The sequence below is a fragment of the Anopheles arabiensis genome, chromosome 2 (assembly GCF_016920715.1).
Source record: "Anopheles arabiensis isolate DONGOLA chromosome 2, AaraD3, whole genome shotgun sequence".
In the NCBI taxonomy this organism is placed as follows: Eukaryota; Metazoa; Arthropoda; class Insecta; order Diptera; family Culicidae; genus Anopheles; species Anopheles arabiensis.
In genome coordinates, this window is record NC_053517.1 from 67237872 (window position 1) to 67252458 (window position 14587).

The following is a 14587-nucleotide window of genomic DNA, read 5'->3' on the forward strand; positions in this document are numbered from 1 at the left end:
CCCAAATCTTTAACTTTAACAACACCCTTAACCGTAGAATTGGCAACCAGATTTACACACGTAAGTTGGCAACCGGCATACCCGGGTATTCCATACATTTTGACGTATAGAATTAATGGTTTTCGAAAATAAGCAATGCTTTCTATCTATCTATGTAATAAAAAATGCATTGTTTTACAATCTATCGTCTACATTTTCACTATACTCAGGATGCTTATTATCTTTAAATTTTTATATTAAATTATCATAAAATTTATATTGTATAATATTTCATCATATGCCTTTAGCTATTTTTTCTTTTTCTTGGTGTATCAACCTATTTGGTAATACCGGCCAAACTTCGGCCAAATGTCGTGTGTGATAAACGGCGCCGATTAAAGGACCTGTAATCAAATCCCATCCGGACCGTCTCCCCGTAGCATGGACTGACTATCCTGCTACGTGGTAAAATAAGTCTTGATACGGCCAAACAATACGGCTTGATAGGCCGTTCTAACCGAGCAGCAACAACAAATATCAATATAAATTAGTTATTGATACTTCTGAATCAAAAAACATACAAAAAAACATAAATATAATGATCTAACGATCTTATTTGGATGCACATAACATGACGATCTGCCTGCACAATTCAAGTCATAATATCTTCGGTTCGGAATGATCTGCATTGTTCATTGAATTTTAGCTGGGCAACGAATGGATGAAACAACAGAATGGTTATCTGCAACAGATTTCCTAAAACTAAGCCAGCAAGAGCAAGAGGAGTACAGGTGTAGGTTTATATCAGACATGATAATTAGCGATAGTGGAGATGAGGACGAGAGCCAATTTACACCAAACGATGCAGATCAGGAATACGCAATTGAGTTTTTGGAAGATTCTGATGCAGAAGATCTGCAGATGCCAGAATTTAATCCAGAACATTCGGATAGTGAGGATGATTTTTTCGAGCCCACTCAAGAATATGCGTATCACGCGAAAATGATGTTGTTTGGCTGAGTCAACAACCAAACCATCGTAGAATGTTGGCTCATAGCATTCAACGATCGGAAAAAGCAGGACCAACGCAACAAACAAAGGGGCTTGATAGTTTGTCAACATTCAGGATGTTAATGTCTCGTCAATTATGTGACATCATAATTCACGAAACTAATGCAAAAGCTAAGATATGTTTCGAACGTGAACGTGCTGCTCATCCAGAAAAGCAACATCATGAATGGAAGCCTGTATCGTCCTCTGAATCGATACTTAGGACTATTAATTCTGGCCGGTGTTACACGATCTAATCGAGTCAACATCACTGATCTTTGGAAAACAACATCGCATCCAATGTTTCGAGCATCAATGAGCCTTAAAAGATTCCGGTCGATATCCCGCTTTATAAGATTCGATGATGGAAACACTCGCGCCGAAAGAAAGAAGAGCGATAAAGCTGCAAGCAGTATCGAAAATGATTGATATATTAAATTCAAACCTGCAGGCCTGTTACGTTGCTGGTACAAATGTTACTGTCGACGAACAAATTTTTCCTTTTCGTGGAGGTACGGGTTTACCCAGTATATACCATCTAAACCAGCTAAATATGGTATTAAGGTTTGGTGGGCTTGCGACGCATGTACATCATACCCTATAAAGGGTCAAATTTACAAAGGGTTAGCACCATCTGGCGAAAGGGAGCGCAACCAAGGCGAACGAGTAGTGTTCCGGGCCCGACGGCCAAGCCGACCGCGAAGGTTTCGGTCGTTCTGGAGCGCTTGATAACCGTCTGCTGCCACGGAACAGAACGTCCCGGGCAAAAGGGTTTCGGGAGCGTCAACGGTCCAACTCTCCTTCACCAAACTACTTTCAGTATTGGCCTACCAGGCTAGTTACCTCTTTTCCAAATTAAATTGGGAGGTCTATGCCGTGGTAGCGCCGCTACTGATTTCGTTAAGCGCCGTCGAGAAGGCAATCGTTTTCGCCCTGGTTTCACCCGGGAGAATCTTAACACCAAATAGAGAAACGCACTCATCAAATTTATTTATTTATTTATTTATTTATTACGATACAAATATCCGCCTCAGAGGGCTAAATATAGGGAAACTTACTGACTAAAACTTAAAATTAATAATAACAAACAAATACTTAAATCTAACTAGACAAACATATACTAGACAGCAAGCAATTTGTAACACAGCCAACATACGTAAAATGAAAGAATTAGGATGGGGAAACAAAAAGGGAGTCAAAGAACTGAAGGAAGAGGGGGCGAAGGGGTTGAGGGGGAATATGAAAATCAAACACACCAGAGGCACTGTTGAAGCGATTGAGGGATCGAAAAAACGGATCATTGGTGCCATACAGCGTTCTTCTCGACGGGATTTGAAGGAAATCGCGGCGTCGAAGAAAGCGAGCAGGCGTACAGCGGTATTCTGTTAAGAAGTGAAGGACAATCAATCTCGTTCCGAAGCAAACCACTGATAAGCAAAGCTTGAGAAGCAGAGCGACGATCATGCAGTGTCATCAATCCAGGCATACGGCATCGGACTTCATAAGGGGGAAGAGAAGCACCCGATTGCCCTAAAAGACGCCTAATGGCAATACGGGTGAATCTGCGTTGAACTCTTTCAACCCTTTCAATCCATACCGAGCTGACCGGGCACCACACAATGCTAGCATATTCTAAAATAGGGCGGACTAAGCTACAGAAAAGGGCTTTGAGGCATATAGGGTCACGCACATCATTTGCCATAGCACAAATCATTCCTAGTACACTATTGGCATGGTTAATGGTACGCTCAATATGATGATTGAATGACAGCTTTGCATCAAGGTGAACCCCAAGATCACGAATGACATGAACACGATTTAATGCAACAGAGTTTAGTGAATAATTATGAGACAACACATTTAAGCTCCGAGAGAAAGATATACAAGCACATTTATCGATACACAGGGAGAGAAAGTTAGCAGAACACCAAGAAGAGAAGGAGTCTAACAGACATTGGAAAGCGACACATGAATTAGAGTCAGTGATAGGACAAAATATTTTTAAATCATCTGCAAACATAAGGAAGGAATCGGATGGAAAAACAGAGCACACATCATTGACAAATAAAATAAAAAGTAAAGGACTCAAGACACTACCCTGGGGTACACCCGACGAACAATGAAACTCATAAGAAAAACCGTCATTCAATTTAACACAACAAAAACGATTCGATAGAAATGATTGTAGCCATTCAAGAAAGAAAGGAGAGAAGCCAAGTTTCTTGAATTTAGCAATGAGCAGAGAATGGGGGATTTTATCAAACGCAGCTTTGAAATCGGTATACACAGCATCAACCTGCATGCCAGAGTCCAGTTTTAAGAGTATTGAGGAAACAAATTCCATAAGATTAGTAGTGGTGGAGCGGCCAGCCATAAAGCCATGTTGATTTGGAATAATCCACGATTTCACCATTTCCATTAGAGGTAAACGAATAACAGATTCGACTTTGCTGAACGCCGATAAAATAGATATGCCACGATAATTAGAGACGCAACCACGATCACCCTTTTTAAAAACTGGCCTTATCCATGCTTGTTTCCAAATATTCGGAAAAGTAGCCGTAGACAAAGAAAGATTAAAAAGGAAAGAAACAAGAAGGGCTAGTGCTTCGCGACAGTGAAAGAGTAAAGCAGCAGGAATACCATCGGGACCCGGCACTGAGGATGGTTTAAGGTTACCTAACGCACGTAAAACAGAAGCAGTGCTTACAGAAACAAATTCAACATTCAGGACATTGAGAGGGGTGAATGAAAGACTGGCCTCAAAGCTTGCAGAGTTATTTAAACCATTTTCATAGACACTCGAGAAATGATCAGCAAAAAGCGAACGAATGTCATTCGGGCACGTAGCAAGCACATCACCAAGTGACATACTAGTACGGTGAACGCCAAGTCCGGTAATCACGTGTAGCCCGATTTCGATCCTTAAGCAGAGAGCGCAGATGACGGTCGGACCATGGAGGGGAAGGAGGTGGTCTGAAGAGAGGAGAACAGGAGTTTAAGGAAGTGATAAGGATAGCATTGAACTGTGTTACAGCCTCATTGATGGACGTACATTCAAACAAAAATGACCAATCAATAGAGGACAAAATTACACGCAGCCTAGCATAGTCAGCCTTCTTATAATTATAAATAGGACTAAGATTAACACTTTGCACAGAAACAGGTAAGTTGGCAGTGGATAGATATTCAATTTCAAAAACAAACGGAGGATGGTGGTCATCAATTTTTACAAGAGGAAGATCTGCCTCATAAACGGAACACGGCGTGAAGTTAAGAGAAAACAATAGTATAAGGTCAAGCACACGACCATTATGGTTTGAAATATTGTTTAGTTGACAAAATTCCATAACGTTGAATAAATCGACAAAAGGTGCATGACATAGCAACGCATTATGAGGTGTATAGTGCTGGAAAGGTGTCGTTAAATTAACAGAATTTATCCACTGCAGAGAAGATTGATTAAAATCACCAAGAAGAATAAGTTGATCCTTGTTACGCAAGCGGGCTTTGACATCGTGAACGCATTTTAAAAGTTTTTCAAACGTACGCATATCAGCTGCTAAGTAGGGTGGGACATAAATAACACCTATATATATATATATTAAAGCACTCATTTTTAATCACAACCCACACACACTCAAGAGGCGCGGCATTTACAGAAATAGGCGCTGATGCTAAACTGGTCGAAACAGCAATGAGTACACCGCCACCGCGAGTACGAGAACTATTATTTATGTTACGATCACAACGGTAAACGATAAATTTATCACTATTAAAGAGCATACTATTGGGTAAAGAATCATCAGCCCAAGTTTCAGTGAAAACAATCACATTAAAATCAGCAGCATCGGCCGCTAGCCTCAAATCAGTACATTTTGATCGTAACCCACGAGTGTTCTGATAGTAAATACTTAGCTATTCATTTGGTTCATTTGACAACGACGGTTGTCTGGCGTGATCACCACGGGTACGCTTAACAGGGGCAGGCAGGTTATCTGGAGGCGACCGATCCGAAGGTTTACGAGAGGATCCAGTCGTTCTCGCAGGAATGAACACCGATGAAGACGATGACGGAATCGACGAGGTTGATTGAAGAGCAGGAAGCACGGAAGTAGGCTCGGAACAGGTGTCACTCAGTGGATGAGAGAGAGCCGAAGGCAGAGAAGCACTCTGAGAAGGCATGCTGGCCAAGCGTGGTGTACTCAGAGAGCCGAAGTTAGATGGATCGTTTACGGGAGCATCCAATCGGGCGACGATAGATTTAACGGTATTGGTGTTGCTTGCACTATGGATATTTTTGGCCGACTCATCTGTAAGCGTGTCGTTCACTGACACTACAGGGAGATGACGATTTTGGTAATCGATGAACTCACGGAACACGAGAGATGGAGGCCAAGTAGCCGGAGAGAGAGCTTCTTCGCGCTTGCTGGAAGGTACACCGACCTTAAACGATACGAATGACATCGTTTCGACGTTGGCGCCAAGTTTTACGAGACGACGCACCACAACGTCCGATGGAGCAAGCGCAAGTCGATTTGTAACCATGGTAATGACATGCTTATCCGTTACAGATGTGTCGAAGCGCGACATAAAAATCCACGACAATGACTGTGGCCTTGGAGCCACAAATACTGGATCATATGTACTCCCCGATCCCGTTCCTTGTTGCATTGCAGGCGCAGGAGGCACTGCCGGCCAGGGAGCCGGAGGGAGGTGACGAGATGGTAGATCGAGGGGTAGTGATGTTCGGAGAGGGCACCATGCGTCTCTCTTACCATATGCAGAATCAAACGAGGCACTCTCACTAAATAGATCCTGCTTAAGACGGTGAAGCAGATCCGCTCTTATCGAGTTAATGGCGTTTCCTAGAGACGAGAAAATGCCATCCATTGAATTGACCAAGGCGGCCTCAATCTCTGGAAACAATACAGGCTTTTTCGATTTACGCAAGGCATCACATTGTTTGCATAGCCAGCACAGACCACAATCTGCCAACAATTCACTTAACGTGGATTCAGAGACACCGGCACAGTGAGCATGGAACAAACGGCCACACACCCCCGAACACGACAAGTGTAATGGATCACCATTTGGATTGATTGCCGTAGAGCAAATTGCACAGATAGTCATTATGACACTGTTACACTGAAAAGCAGGCACACAACGAGTGATATCGCAAAGCAAATGTGTGCAAAAGTCACAAGCGATAAAATTTTGCCAGCCACAGGGCGATTAATCAAGCCGCGTTAAAACACTGGAATAAGCAGGAGCGATCAAAACCACGTCTGTGCGTCACCAAGCGGAGAGAGTGAGTAATGCTGGTGTAAGACTAATTTATTATAACTATTTCCTCCTTTTATACTCTAAATTACAAGCTATCATAGCCTACTAAGAACAAAATATAAATTATTTAATTATAAATTCAAACAGCCACCTTCGATGTGGTCGCTGCGCAACAAGTAGTAAAGGCGCTATGTAGTAGTTTTCGAGGAAGTGGTCGTAATATTGTTTGCGACAACTTTTTCACAAGCTACAATTTAGCCTTATCATTGGCTGTTGATTACAAGCTGTCCATGTTAGGTACGGCCAACAAAAAAAGAGTATTTGTTCCAGAGGCGTTTTCTAACTCCAAGGGTAGAGCTGCTGAATCCAGCATATTCGGATTTAGCAATAATGTTACCATGTGTTCATAAGTCCCAAAAAAAAAAACAAATCGGTTGTGTTACTATCTACGATGCATTATGATACGGAAACGCAAGGCCCAAAAAAAAACAACAATGATTGTAGATTACAATAAGTTTAAAGGAGACGTTGATAATATGGATAAGTGCCTTGGTGAGTACACTACTAAACGTAAAACTAATCGGTGGCCTCTAGCCTTTTTTTACAACATTTTTGACTTATCTGCATTTGCGGCCTACCTAATTTATAAGGAGAATAATCCTGATAACCCAAAACTGTCGTCTGTTAGACGAATGTTTTTGCAACATTTGAGCAAACAGCTAACATCAAACGAAATTCAGATTCGCTCTAAAAAACCACAAATAATGCGACATTTTGCTCCCCGTAGTGGCATAGAGAGTATGTTTGGGCAACCTCTTGTTCCTTATAGTAGTAATCCTTCATCCTCGCTGGGAATACGTGATAGTACTAGAAGACTGAAGCATAAAGGAACATGCTTTTTATGCCAAAAAAAAAAGACCGACACGTAGGGCTTGTGAAGCATGCGCGAAACCCATTTGTAGCGAACATTCGAAGAGCATAACAAAATGTTTAAAATGTGGCGTAGATGTGTAAGAAACAAAACAAAATGTTTAGATATACGGCCTGGCCCTCTCTATGAAATAAAAAAATGTGAACATATAGATCAAAATTGCAGCAAATTTTTCCTTCGTATATTCGTAATGAATCATTCGGCGATCATTCGTACTGATTGAAAAAATATAATGTAAATATAAAAATTGTATTCAAATTTAATCGCAAAAACATATTGCTTGGAGAAATAACCATTATGGAAGTATGGTTTGCCCTTAAGTTAGAAGAGTGAAAATAGAATTTAAAAATTTAATGTACTATTCACAAGGTTATGAGGATTGTTGGACGACAATTTCAACGTGAAATTACTTTGTTATACAATTATATATTTGTTTTATGTTATATATTAATTTATAATTTATTTCTGATAGAATAAATGAATAATTAATATATTTATTTATTATATTATTTTTGTTGCTTTTGCACATCTAAAATCAAATTCATTCATTTATTAGGTTTTTTTTCAATTTTGATAAAACTAACAATCCATTTGAAATCTGAAATCGATTGAATTTGACTCGAAAATAAGCACAACTCTTCGAATTCGAATTTTCGAAAGAAGAGAAACGTCATTCTCCATACGAAATGTCTGGAATACCCGGGTATGCTGGTTGCCAACTTACGTGGTAAAGTTAAAAAAAATCAAAATAAAATACTTACAGGCTTACAGGTTTAAAATTACAATTTATGCACCAAAAAATCAGAAATTAAAAGTTGGGAGGCTACGGAAAATTTCAGGTCAATAAAAGCAATGAATCAAAAGTTATTGCAGTTCGAAGTTGAAAAAAATACCCGGGTATCCGGTTGCCAACTTAAAGGTTAATAATATTTATTCTTGGCACATTAAATCACCAGACCTCGGATGGTGCCATACACGAACCGCGATTATCTCGCCTATCTGTCAGATTTTATAACAGATTTTATATACATAACGGATGTTATAACAACATTTAAAAATTTTATTTTTTTTTATTTAAGAGGAACGGTTCGAAAAAGCCGTATTGCTAAAAATATCATATGAAATAAAAATATCCACAGGTGTTTTTTTTCAAATGTAAAGAAGTGGAACTAGGCACATAAAAACAGTTCAAGAAAACGCGCAAGCCCGCGATCGCCAAAACACACAATTAAAACAAAATAGAAACAAACGTGTTGCACAAAGTTCGCATTTGAAACCAAAAATTTGATCATGTTGATACAACAGTGCATCGTCGTGTACCAATAGGTATGTATTTCACAACAAAGTGGATATGTAAATTACTCATGTACACGATTTTAGGTGCGTCAACAATATTTTTCTTCCGGACGGGATTTGATAGCAATTAGTAGCAGCGGTCTGTTTTGGGTAGTTCTAGTTCAACTCTATCTTTGTCACAATTTTAAATCAAACAAACATATGTAATGAACGTAATTGTTTATATTATTTCAGCAAACATGGATGTATCAGTTGAAAAATAATTCAATTCACTTATAAAGACTACTTAGAATCGAAAAGAAAAGGAACATTTCAATCCTCAATTACTTCACCTCGCAAACAACGGGCCAAGTAAGCCCCCATATTCCTATTTACCCTTCACAATCTTGGGAAGTGACAAGGTTGGCATAATTTGTGATAGCTTTAATTAATTCCGGCTCATTCTGAGCGTTGGCTCTTTTCACTAAATTTTTCCTCTCACTAATAAAATTTTCTATCAGGTTTAGAAAAGGCGAGTAGAGAGACAAATAAACTGCTTTATCTTCGTCTTAGCTTATTGCTTCCTTCACCTCGCTACTCTTACGGAAAGCCACGTTATCCATGACCATAAATGTTCGATGAATTTCGCGCATCCTCAATTTTTCTTTGAGCTCGTAAATAAACTGTGTAAACAGTTCGCGATGTATAGTTCTGTTGTGCGACAGGTAATGAACAATATCACTCTTATTCATTGCGCAAACAATAGAAATATTTCTTGAGCGCAATTTAGACACGCCAACCTTCGGAGTTGTTCCCTTTAGCGATCTATCCTTTGACGTGCGCATACTCACTTTAAATCCTACCTCATCCAAGAATACTATAACTGTATAGGGATTTTCCATCGATATTTCGTAAAAAATCAAAGCATACGACCTACATTCTTCGAAGGTGGAATCCGTGTTACGCCGTTCAGGAAGATTATGAATTATTTTAAACGAATAATTAAACCCTTTGATTTCGCGGCCTATTGTCGTCGTACTCACACGCACGTTAAATCTTTCGTGTACCTTTTCTACCAACGCCTTCAACGTGACAATGCAGTCTTCGTCTATGCAAGAACGAATGCTTAGAGCAGCCGCTTCTGATAATAGTTTTGCACGATTGCCACCCCGTTAAGCAGCCGCAACTTCCCAAGAGTTATGGAACTTTTTTTATAATACTAAAAACAGTTCCTCGTTTCATGTCCAGCATTGTGGCGATGTATTTTCCAGATGTTCCGTTTTCAAACGCTGCTATCACTCGGTTCCTGCCTTCATAAGAAGAAGTCTTGTTTCGGCGTCGAAGTGCGGCAACTGATGCATCCATGTTTGCTGAAACAATATAAACAATTTCGTTCATTACATGTGTTTGCTTGATTTAACATTGGGACTAGGCATGGGCAAAACGACTCTTTTCACCGATCGCGAGCGTACTAGTTCGCTCAGTAAAAAGAACCGAACGCAAACGGCGATTCTATCGTTCATTTTTTATTCAATATGACCCAGCCATATCCTTAGCATAATTTTTTATTAACAAATTATTTATTCGTTATTTAGCCTACATTAATAATTTGGGTTAACCAATGATTGCAGCATAGTAAAGTTGCAGAAGAGTATTCAACAGCGCAGTTGAACCAAAAGCAAACAAGCAGTTTAACAAACAAACGCGTTGTCTTATTTCCAATTTTACAATATATTTACATACTAGTTGATATCTTAGAGTGTGCCTGGCAAAATTTATCATTCATTTAGTTGTGTTTAAAGGTATTTCATAGTTCATTATGTTTAACAATTATTAAATCTTTAAAAAAAATATTAAAAAAGCTCTACTATACCTTGACTGTCCTTGAGAAATAGAAAGAATATATTATGAATTGTGTTGTAAGAAAACTAATTCGTGTAGTAAGCTTGTTCGTTTTTCTGAAAATATCTGGCCTGCTTTGGAGAAAACTCTTTCACAAGGCACCGAAATACCTGGTATGCAAAGGTTTTCCATTGCTAAAATGTACAATGTTGGATATTTCACACGATTTTCGTGCCACCATGATAGAGGATCTCGTTCCATTGCAATTGGATTTACCTTTAAGTTACAAATTAATTTCGTCTTCCGCAAGTTCCCTAAGAGTATAAGATGTTTCCAATTCAGAATGACAGACTATGTCGCCATATAATAAGTTTGCATCAGTATTAGATTTGAAAGCATCCTCTCTTACCGATATTTTTTGCTCTCCTGAAGGGGAAGCATATCCGTTAGTATCAAATCATGTGTTTTTTTAGTTTATCGGGTTCATTCTGAAATCCCGCTTTTATCACACGTGGATCTAGGAACATTGCTTTCCAAATATGATGGTTATCTCTGTACACTTTAAGTTTTTCTTCTGTGTTTTCAACTAGTATAGATATCAAAGTCTTTGCTATTGAACAACGAATTAGTCCCAGAAGTAAAGTCCCGATTTTATTTAAGTAAAGCCAACGTGTGTAAGGGTCGTATGTTTCTCCGCTGAAACTAATTTAGCAGCTGATGTAAAATATTTGGGTGCCTCCAATGATTGCTCGATAATTACCCAATCAGAGGGAGACAAGCTGGTTTTCATTTTTGAGCTATCTACGCACGAAAGAACGGATATTTTATTTTTAATGAAACTGTCCATCATGTCAAATGGGACATCTTTTTTTAGTTTAAGTATTTCATGATTTTTTTTTTCAGTTGAAGCAAGCTTTTCTGATGCTATATTACTTTTTCTAAAATGCATGACCACTCGTTTAACTTCATCAACTGTTGTAAGCATAGACTTTTCTATGGAGTTTCGTACTATCAGATTTAGATTCTGCGCAAAATAAGGTATACGTGGGAAATTTAAATTATTGGCAGCTGCTATCATATTTTTAGCACTGTCGGTCACTATAGCAACTACTTTTTTTTCTATTTAATTTTTTTTAAACTTCGGTGATCCACGAGGCGATCTGAGAACCTGTATGCGACCCTTTAAATTCAAAGCATTCAAGAAGTTTTGATTGCAATTTAAGACTCTCATCTATGTAATGGGGAGTCAGTGCATGAAAGCTAATGTTATTCATGTTTGACCAACCATCCGACGTCAATGCAATAGTTTTTGCTGATCCTACTTTTTTTTAACTTTGTCCATCTCTTCATTATACACACTTGGCAATAATGCATTGGATATCGTCTTCCTGCTAGGAAGTGTGTAATTAGGATTAAGTGTATGCAAGAATTTTTGGAATTCTTTACTCTCGACAATTGAAAACGGAAGACATTCCTTAGTTATAAAATCTAAAAGCATCCTATCAAGCTGCCTTTTTGTATCCTGATTCACTGGTTTATGTAAATAATGATAAATAAAGTTCGTTGAAGATGGAATACTTGCTTCGCCTTTATTATCCAAGCATGAACCGGATGCTGGAGTTTCATTCGATGCAGAAGCATTAGCTATATCATTTGGGGAGTTTCGCGGTGGCTGGTTTAGGTAAGGCACTGTTGGATGTTTGGTGAATAAGTGACGCTTCAAATTTGAAGTAGTACTTTTCGAAAAGCTTAATACTGTCAGGCAATACTTGCATTTTGGCCGCTTTTTCCACCTTTTTAAAATGATTCCAGATGGGACTTTTGTATCCACACTTTTCAGCCATCTAGAACCATAACGCACTGTTAAATATTGTTCATGTTTTAAGTATATTTTTGTTACCTTATATTCAACACTACACAACTCTAAGAGCTTCAAGAACAATTCCACGTTTTTAACAGCGATTATGCACTTGGCCTATCTGCTCTCTGGTCGACAGAAGTTTGTCAAAACTGAGCAAAGACGCAAAATAGACGCAAAAATGTCACCAATATTCTTAACACTTACCTATACCTTGTCATACACAATATCATACACGCTCAATACAATAAGCTGTGTAACTCTGGGTCAAAATGATGAAATCAGTTAAGTTGTGTACGTACGATTTCCACACCAAAAGAACACTATCGAACCCGTTCGAACGGGCGCGTTCGATTCAATTGAATAGGTGCGACTTCCACACCAACAGAACACTGACGAATCCGTTCGAACACGTTCAATGAATTCAATCGTATAGATACGATTTCTAAACCAAGAGAACACTGATCGAAAACTGATGGATCAATAATGTTTTAGCTGTCAGTAAATTGTCTTTTGAAATCAATTGCAACTTTTCAAAAGTCTATAGCGCTCACCCCAAATTATATGCTGCTGGTAAGAAATGAATGACGACGATTTAATGTAAAACCCTTCAATAGTTCTCGCAAAGTTCGTTATTGCTTGTTCCTGATTGTTCCTGCTTGGTACTAACGGTGCTGTTGGTGCGTACCAGCACATTCCTGTAGTTGCTGTATTCTTGCTCGATTCCGGGAAACGGACCATCAAAGTCCCCAAGCCAGCATCCCCTCGGTTGGGGAGTATATCATGTCACAGGTAAGGAAGGGTGTAGGGACAAGTGAAGCAATTTTTACCAGCCACCACAAGGCCGGTCACTCCATTACCGCAAACGAGTAAGAATGGGCAACATGAGGACAATGTGGATAATTTTTCCGGCTTCGTTGATGATGTTTTTTTTTCGAAAACCACCTTAATTCAGTTCGACACTGCACTGGAAAATGCAAATGATTACCGAACAGCTCGAAGACAAACTCAACGAATTTGTCACAAAACCGTCCAATTGTTCCTGCCATGAAACTTCGAGTAGACACAATGGCAGAGAAATACAATGGTCTCCAAGAACAGTTATATGATGGCAAAAATTATAGTAATGAAGATAAGCAACGCGATCGAAAGTATAACTCACTATAAAGAAATTTAACAAATGCATTGGAAAAGGCTATTTGCGAAGTCAATAATAAACCATCTGTATCTACATCTTTAACAGAAGTTTAACCTACTTCAGTTATAGTGCAGCAATATCCGCTCCCTGCATCGCTTCCCTCTTTTAACGGGAATTATGAAGCCTGGCCAAAATTCAAGGCAATGTTTCTTGACATCATAAAAAGAAGCAGTGACAGTGATGCAGTTAAAATTCATCATTTAGATAAAGCGCTAGTGGGCCAAGCATCAGGCACACTAAATGCACATTTGACAACAACCATTACCTTCGATCAAGCTTGGAAATTTGTCGAAGCCCGATTTGACAACCCAAGAGTAAAAGTGGATGAACTCATTAAGGGACTGCTCAACATGCCACACGTTCGCAGTGAATCTCCTTAAAATGTGCACACACTACATTAATGGGATGAAAAACATAAACAAGGAACCTGGCAAGCTAATAACTAACTACCTCACATCACGATTTGATCCTGAAACGCGCAAATTATGGGAAAGAACACTTCCTCACCATAACTTTCCAGATCTTGAAAAACATTAAGGCCGGGCTAGATTGATCGTACTCGCAAGTGTAATTTTGATTTTCACTAGCGCATCTGGCGACGACCAGCGCAAGCTAGATGTCGGTATAATTTATGTGTTAAAATTATTGATACTTGGTGTCTCATCAAGTTTCGACCAGACTACTTGTATCCCTTTTGAAATATTGATGAACGTTCATAAATTGCAACAAAGTAGGCCGTTGATTGTTGTTTTTCCCCATCTTCCCATCTCTATCCATCATTGGTTTAAATTATAGCTTCCTCGACCCAAAACTCTTTTGGAAATATAAATTATACCAGCATCTAGCTTCCACCAGCCGCCGCTAGATCGCAAAAAATTACACTATGGAGTACGATCAATGTAGCCCGGCCTTCAAGTTTTCTCACCACTCAATGTGAAGTGCTGGAATGGTGCAAACCTGAAGGCCGGGCTACATTGATCGTACTCCGTAGTGTAATTTCGTTTTTCACTAGCGCATCTGGCGGCGGCTGGTGGAAGCTTTTTTTGGTCATCAAGGGAATGGTCAGGCAGGATCTCAAATTTAAGTTGTTTTTCACCGTTTTTTTGATGCGAAAATGGCTGAAATACGTGAACAACATATTCATCTATCAATTGCATAGCTTTTCCAG